The 8779-nt window shown below is 34.5% G+C and overlaps 1 pseudogene; it reads left to right on the top strand.

Moving 5' to 3' along the window:
- The first annotated feature begins 570 nt into the window (after window positions 1–570).
- On the top strand, window positions 571–1811 carry LOC112199211 (annotated as a pseudogene).
- The last annotated feature ends 6968 nt before the right edge of the window (window positions 1812–8779 follow it).

Genomic DNA, 8779 nt, shown 5'->3' with positions numbered 1-8779 from the left:
ACAGTTTGCAAGGCTGCAGAGAGTCAAATCTATATATATCCTTTGTGATATCTACCTCAATTGCTCTTGAAAAGGTTAAATAGGATGATGAACCAGCTTAAGGTTAAACAAGACGATCAACCAAGTTACAAATGAAGTATAAATCTACACATAATGTGATGTAGGACGAGATTTTACCCAATTTCAACAAAGAATCTTGAAAAGAAAGAAATGTCTTCACATTAAGAAGAATGATTTGAATATTGGAAATTTGTATTCAAATAGATTTCTTAATGATGGAATTAATCATAAATTACTTTTTTGGATATATCGGAATTCTCGAACAAAATCTTAGTTGGGATTCTAAATACATATTTGCGTAATATTCTTTAGTATCTAGTATTCTATTTCTGTTTTTTATTTAATGAGATTTAATAAGGTTTCCTACTTTTAGTCTATAATAAATTGTTCTTTTTGTTTTCTGGTTGTATTAGGTTTATGCTACGTGCCTATATAAGTTACATCTTAGATTGTAATTTTCATTCAAGTTATCAATAAAATAAAAAAATCAAATATTAGAGAGGTTCCTCTATGTTTCTTACCGTTGTGCCGGTAATTGCTAGTGGATTCTAGTTCATCTCATATGGCTTTCGAAAATTGACGGAGGCTCTTGCTATTGTGTTCATGCTTCCCACATCATTTGGTATCAGAGCGGGTATCGCCTGCTCCTTATCAGACGAGCAGACGACGATCCAAGGGAGAAATTCATTACCGCCAACCTCAACGACGGTAGTAGTTGAGTATCTATCAAAGAAAGTTTCATTGAAGAAAGACATGCCGAGGGATTTTCCCTAGGACAACCTCATCAACAGCAATACTACTGCTGATGGCGACCCTTCTTATGCAGTAGAATTACCGCTAGCGCTGAAGAGCTGCGACCTTCCTTCCTTCATTGTTGCTACGAATCCGTACAACGGAACTGTCCAATTTTTCGAAGAACAGTTCGAGAAGCTCAGACAAGAAAGCAGGCCAATCATACTAGTGAACACGTTTGATGCACTAGAACCTGAGGCGTTCAAAGCATTAGACAAGTATAACTTGATCGGAATCGGACCTTTAATGCCATCAGCTTTCTTAGACGGCAAGGACCCGTCCAATAAATCATTCGGAAGCGATCTTTTCCAGAGGTCGAAGGACTTAACGTACCTGGAATGGCTGAACTCAAAGCCAGAAATGTCTGTCGTCTACGTCTCGTTTGCGAGCATTTCCGTGCTGTCCAAGATTCAAATGGAGGAAATTGCAAAAGGGTTGTTGGATTCCGGACGTCCGTTTCTTTGGGTGATTACAGAAAACCAAAAGAGTGGACAAGGTAAGGAAGAGAAAGAAGACGAGGAGCTGAGTTGCATAGAGGAACTAGAAGATCGAGCTTGGGATGATAGTCCCGTGGTGTAGTCAAGTGGAGGTTCCTTCGAATCCTTCATTGGGTTGTTTTGTAACACATTGTGGGGGGAATTCAAGCTTGGAGAGTTTGGTTTGTGGGGTACCAGTGGTTGCATTTCCCCAGTGGACAGACCAAGGCACAAATGCCAAGTTGATAGAGGAAATGTGGAAAACAGGGGTAAGGGTAGCACCGAATGCGGAGGGTGTTGTTGTGGGTGAGGAGCTCAAGAGGTGTCTGGATTTGGTCATGGGAAGTGAAGAGTTGAGAAGCAATTAGCAATGCTAAGAAATGGAAGGAGTTGGCAAGGGAGGCTGTGAGTGAAGGTGGATCTTCTGATAACAATCTCAAGGCATTTTTGGATGACATTGGACGTAACTGTTTGCTAGCCTAAAGCGATTAATGCCTGTCTACTGCGAAAATAATCGATTGCATATAAAATTGAATATATTTATATTGACATTTGGTCATATATATTCATGGAAAATTAATTATTAGTTTATGTTTATTTCTGAGTGACTTTTCTTATTGGATATATAGATTGCATGACGATGTTTTACGGATTGTAATCTCATGCGATTCTCGTTCACTATAGTGTTATATATGTGCAGTTTTTGTGACTATTTTGTTAACAAAAGTGTGTCAATATTTTATTTTTATATAAATTTATTTTTGGATGACAAAAATTTAAATACTACACAGACACACTTTAACAACTTGTCTTGAATTACAACATTTTAGCAACAATTCAGTTCATGCATGACGTATATATGAGCCTAACCACCAATGAATTTGAAAAAAAAATAATAAAAAAAAAATATGTATATATATATATATATATGTATATATTTGATATATATTTGACACACACACACACACACATATATATATATATATATGTATATATTTGATATATATTTGACACACACACACACACACACGCATATATATATATATATATATGTATATATTTGATATATATTTGACACACACACACACACACACACACATATATATATATATAAAGGTAAGGCCTTACATATATATATATATATGTATATATTTGATATATATTTGACACACACACACACACATATATATATATGAGGGTCCTTCCACTAAGGGGAACCCTTTTTCGACCATTTTAAGAGATATCTCTTGGCACCTATTTTTTAATCGCATTTCTGCATCTTGACCGTTCGGTTTTTAAGTTCTAATGTATAGATTACTTCTACAAATTTTCAGCCAAATCGATGATTGCTATGGTATTAAACTAGATTAAATGGACGAACCAAATCTCAACCTGAACCTTTTATGCTTATAGTTGTAAATCGCAATTATGAATACCTTAATGATTATCAATTTGGCTAAAAATTTGCAGAGCTGATCTACTCATATAGACCGAAAAGCTGAACAGTTGAGATGTGGAAATATGACCGAAAAGTGGGCATAATAAACGATCCCTTAAAATGGCCAAAAAAATGGATCTCTCACTAGAAGGACCCTGCTATGTGTGTGTGCGTGTGCGCATGTGTTCCTTTTTAATTTCTAAAGGAATTCTCTAATTGTCTTGAAATTTGAACTTATCTGATATGGAAATATAATATAACCATTCGCTAATTGGCTTAAATTTATTTAAAATTATTAAAATTTTCATTGTTTTACCTTACTGGTATCTATGAAACCGGATTTTACATAAGATTAATTGTGGATTTTGAAATTTCCATATATTTAGTGCATGTAACAAAATTTTCATTAAAACCAAAATTACAAACAATCACAGAGCTATGTGAGGACATCCTGGGTTCTATGCTCCCGTTTAGATTTGATTTTAGCTTCATATAATTGTGAGAGTTCTTATTACGGAAAAGCGGTTAAGGGTTTTGATGGACCAAAATAGAATGATGAAGATATATTGTTTATGATATTATAAGTGTTATAAAGTAGGAAGAAGATGAAGAGAGAATAGTTGGGAGGAAGTAGAAGTGTTATCATTTAGTCTCATTAGCCTCCTTTATATAGAGGTAGGGTTTACATCAAAGTACATAACTAATGAGTATTTACATGGACATCCTCATAGATAATAATATTTACAACACTCCCCCTTGAATGTCCACCAATGAATGATGATATTGGACGCGCTTATTGTTGCCTCGTTAAAAACCTTGCCAAGTAACAAAAACCCAGTGGGACAAAAATAACCCTGGTCGAAGGACAAAAAGAGCACAACGCACATATGTCCTAGGTAGCATGCTTCTGGATGCTCCCCTGATGAGAATCTCCCCCTGATTGTTGCAAGCCTCATTTATGTATGCGATACGCTACATGTACCATGTATGTGTCTATCACTGAAGTGAGACCATGTGTGCTTTGCATATAGGGGCTCATCACAAATTTTCATACCTGCAAAGTTAAAGCAATACTAACAATGCTAGCCAATATAAAGAAACGGATACATTTATCTTTGTATAGTTTAAAACATAGGAAAAATCACCATGGCATACCTAGCCATAAATATCAATATCTTTATGTATTGATATTTCTCATATAAGCTCTTCAAGAGATTTATGTAATTCATAACTTTGCGAAAGTTAGAATATATTGCAACACTATAATCATAATTCGAATTCGATAGTAGTCTCGTCATAGTACTCATTAAGGCAATTTAGATCTCGTTGCCTAGAACGAAATAAGTACATATGAGCTAGCTTTAGACTCTTTGATTCCATGAGTGAGCTTTAGGCTCTTTCAACCTTTTATGGATTTGCATTTGAACCATTCATGTATTTGAATCCCTTGAGGATTGATAAGCAATACGCTTATAATGACACTTTACTTTTGAGATTTTGCTTTTAGATCTTCATAATATATGATGACAACGTGCCATAAATCTCTCGTCAATATAACAGCTATATGTAACACTGTACTTATTGAAAATTGTCATTCCTATAAGGGAAGATATTCATAATCTCATGTCTCGATAAATAGACATTGTGTCATAGTGATTTATCTTCACTTTTGATAAATACCCTTTTGTACCATGTAGGGTTAAAGGTCCAAGTATTTTAGCACGTTTCAATTATTCAATTTCATTGGAATTGCCTCTTTCCAATTTGGCCAATAATATACTTTGTCGACATTCATAGTGAAACGTGGTATAGCATCCATACAGCCCTTAAAGATTTTTGGTAGCTACCAAATGTAAATTATCATCGATGATCAACAATCATAGATCCCACACATTCTTATATGCATGCATTAGCTATAATAAGCTTATTAATATTGGGTACCCATGCCACTTCTAGAGCATACATTGTCGCTTCTAGGACAATCATCTCTCATAGATGAAATATATAGCGAATGTGGATATTTTTACTTTTAATCTCATATAGAGCATTATAGGGCTTGTATAATCTTCCATGTTTTGGGAGTTTAAAACTTTAGACCTGGTGGATACAATCCACACAAATTCACGCCGTTATTCAAATAACAGTAGTATTTCCTCCCCCTAACGGCGGGAAGACTGTCTTATTATGACCATGCTCAAAAGATGCATTCAAAAATCTATCACTTTCATTGGAGTGAAGATGTTCATTGGCTAGTGGCGAACCCAAACCAAGTTTTAGGTAAAAAAATGTTTTGTCCATTAGCATCAACCATATTGATTTATTATTGTATCACTAAGACATCATTTCCTAATGGCGTACCTACACCCTCTGTATGTGTAGCCATATTACGAGTTGTGATATTGTTTAATGACATTCTCTTCAGGAGAACCATGTCAATTGGATACATTTGCATCCCACAAATCAAATGGAGTCTACATTGTTTGTATTAATACGGTTGGTCTCAAGGACTTTAACCCAAGCAGATGCCTTTCCATTTAGCATATAATTTTGTCACTTTCTTTTATCAATTCACTAGTTTTGATTTTTCTCGAAGTCAAAATGAGACGGTGGATAAATATCTCACACCAATTCATATCGTTCTTCAGGAACAATCTTTCTCCCCCTCATTGTAGGAGGATTGTTTCATTAAAGTGACAACTCGCAAATATGCGGTATATAAGGTTAGCAGTCATCAAAACTTGTAAGTGATTCCATGCAACATGATAGACAAAATATGATGTAACCAGTCATGCCCAAATAGTGTATTTGGTTCAAGGAACTTCAGGTTCATGACATCATATGCCTTACTATACTGCAGAAAATTTGATACAGTATATATCTGATGGCATAAAGTCTTCTCTAACTATGTAGGAGGTAATTAATGCAACAATATTTCAAATTTGGTAACATGATTGTAACTTGGAGCCATAGATCAAGATCTACAACTCTTGATATGGGTGTTACCATAGCTTCAGTATATATTAATTGTCGAATACTGATAATTGGAATGGACCAACTTCATTTTGAACTACTAGCCGAAATGATATACTCGAAATTTCCAAGTTGAAAACTATAATCCATAATAATAGAGTGACTTTATCATGTGGAGAACCTCAAGTTCTATGTCACATATAAATGTGTAGTCATAAAGAGGAGGGATTTCAGGCCCTCATATAATTGAAGATCCAAGAAACTTGAGATTTCAATTTTTTTTCATTTATAACGACCTCTTAAGGAACATTAGGTTCCTAGATAATCGGATTTAGAAACATTTAGTTTCAATGAAAACTCTAGAGGTTACAATAAATATGTGGAATAACACAATAGTGTTTTCAACTTTGCTTATTGTAAGCAAAAGACATCAAGGATGTGTGATGATCTCAATGTTCTTATTAGTCAATGAAATTTAATTTGACTAGTACCATTTTGAAAGTGGCTTGAGAAAGATCCACCATATAGTGTACTGTAGACACGCCCCATTTCTCAATTTCCACACATGTATGAATGTTAGGGCAGTATTTGCATTGACTCATGATTTTTCTCATCATGTTCCACTTCTGGTGGCATTTCATGGTGTAGCCATGTCAATCGGCTTTCTTACTATACAATGAGACCATGGTAGTGCGAGATTGTACATCTTTAGTAATAATATTATGTGCTCTTCTAGAGCCAGTAATCAGATATGTAAGATCTGAGATGATTAGCTTTACGATCATACTTTATAAGTGAGGGACTTTAGATTGTCATCTAGGGAGTATAATCATTGAGGAACTTCAGGTCCTTATGTAATTAAGGATCAAGGAACTACATGTTCCAATCTCTTTTAATTACAAAACTCACAATCATGAATTTGGGTTTAGTGGATCACTTTCTCAAAACTTATGATAAGGGAAAAAAATGATATTAATAAAAAAAAATTACATACCTGTATTCAAAGGATATACTCGTTGTATTCGTTAGTTAAATGAATAACCAACAGTTGGTTGTCTGCTTACTTATAAATTGGTGTCAAAATAATCCCCTCAAAGCTTCAGGTTTGAGGTAGATTAAAACTTTATGATAAATTGTCTAGATATTCACTCAAGACTTATGGCTCGAGTCTGCACAATTTAGAACTCCAAGTTCTAAGGTGGAGTGAACTTCTTGTACACTTATAAGATAACAATAAGAAAGTTTTAGGTAAGCATAAGAAGAAGAAAACGTATCAATTGACATACGAAAATTCACTCGAAACTTCTGGTTCGAATTTTTTATTATTAGAACTGCAGGTTCTAAGATTTCGTATGTTCAACTTCAAGTTCGAATAAATTTGATGCTCAAAACTTCAGGCTCGAGGTAATCAAAGTGAAGCTTCAAGTTCACTTTTAACTAATTTATATTTTATACTCAAAGCTTCGGGTTTGAGTTTTACTGTTAGAACTTCAGGTTCTACTATGAAATTTTGAACTTCTGGTTCAAAAATATTACATTCGAAATTCATATGTTCGAGACATAGGGCTGCTGGCCCATATAAATAACAAAAAAAATATGTACTGTAATGAAGATATACAATAAAATAGAAATATTGCGGTGAAGAAAAAATAAATAAATATATTAACGATGGAAACTTCTGGTTCCATAAATGAATAATACATAGAACTTCTGGTCTGGTTATGATATCCTTTCTCTCTCCTCTAACTGCACGAGGGTATCATATGTAGAACCTCAAGCTAGTGGCACGTTTACTTACTTGGAATGGAAAATAATCATGAATCGGAGACAAGTGGAATGGGAGAAGAAAGGAATCGTTATTGATTCCGGAGGAATGATTCCTAAACCCATCTCCTCCTTTCGTAATCGAATTCCTGAGTATTCAGGAATCGATTCCTGATAAGAATGTGGGACCTACATCCATTCCGATTCCTCCATGTGTTAGTAAACGCATGAATTCTTTTATCCGGAATCATTCCGATTCCTTTATGTGTTAGTAAACGCAGGAATGTTTTTACCCCGTAATCATTCATTTCCTTCTAAGTAAATGTGCCCTAGATGTATAGCTACCTCCATTGCCAATATTGAACTTCAAAACCACATATCATATGGAGGAGGGAATCCCAATATCAGAAAAGTTGGGGAAACTTCAGGCCCTCATACAATTGGGGATTAAGAAAACATGTGGTTTTCAATTATATAACTTGGAAGATCTTCTAGCCTTCATAATTATAGAAGCTTTGAGGAACATAAGGTAATCAGATCAGAAAACTTCAGGTTTCGATCTCGTTGGATTGCAATTCAGAGCCCCTGAATCGGATAAACAAATCGAATCAATTAATCATAAATATATGAACATATCTAATCAAAAAAGATATGTTGATTGTCACAGTGCACCAATGCTTGGGTACCATAGGTAGTGGTCGTTTGTGCAATGGATTGGTTCTTCAATCACAAAAACTTTGATGTATAGTTGTTGATATACATATGGACAGACCATAAAAAGATAAAATAAATTGAAATAATAGACCTTAGTGCAATCAATAGTGATTGATAACAAACAGTAGCATATAATCACTCTCATGGCCATGGCCAATAAGAACGTATGAGAAGCAATAGAGAAAACGTTATTACCAGATGCAGGTGACGAAGAGGTGCAGATGAAATTAGCATTAAATAAATTAAATGCACTGGAACATAAAGTGATGCATATTTGTATATGTTGATTGTTGAATTTGAAAGACCAAACGTAAAAGGACATGCATTGACTTGGTTTAGAAAACCAAAAACTAGAAGTAGATAGATACAATCATTATTTGATACCCACTGAAAAACAAATATTGGATTTGTACGTTGACGCAAACATAAAACCCAATTATTCCTAGATACGAGCGTCTATGAGATGAATGCTCTTCTATCATGATCATAGAAATAGAACAATTAACATTATGAATTGAGCAAAGAAAAGACAAAAGAAAACTCATAGATCGAAGTTATTGGTCAA

This window comes from Rosa chinensis, chromosome 4, assembly GCF_002994745.2.
Source record: "Rosa chinensis cultivar Old Blush chromosome 4, RchiOBHm-V2, whole genome shotgun sequence".
Lineage (NCBI taxonomy): Eukaryota > Viridiplantae > Streptophyta > Magnoliopsida > Rosales > Rosaceae > Rosa > Rosa chinensis.
Note: the sequence above shows the minus strand (reverse complement) of the source record. Positions and strands in the feature narration are given on the sequence as shown.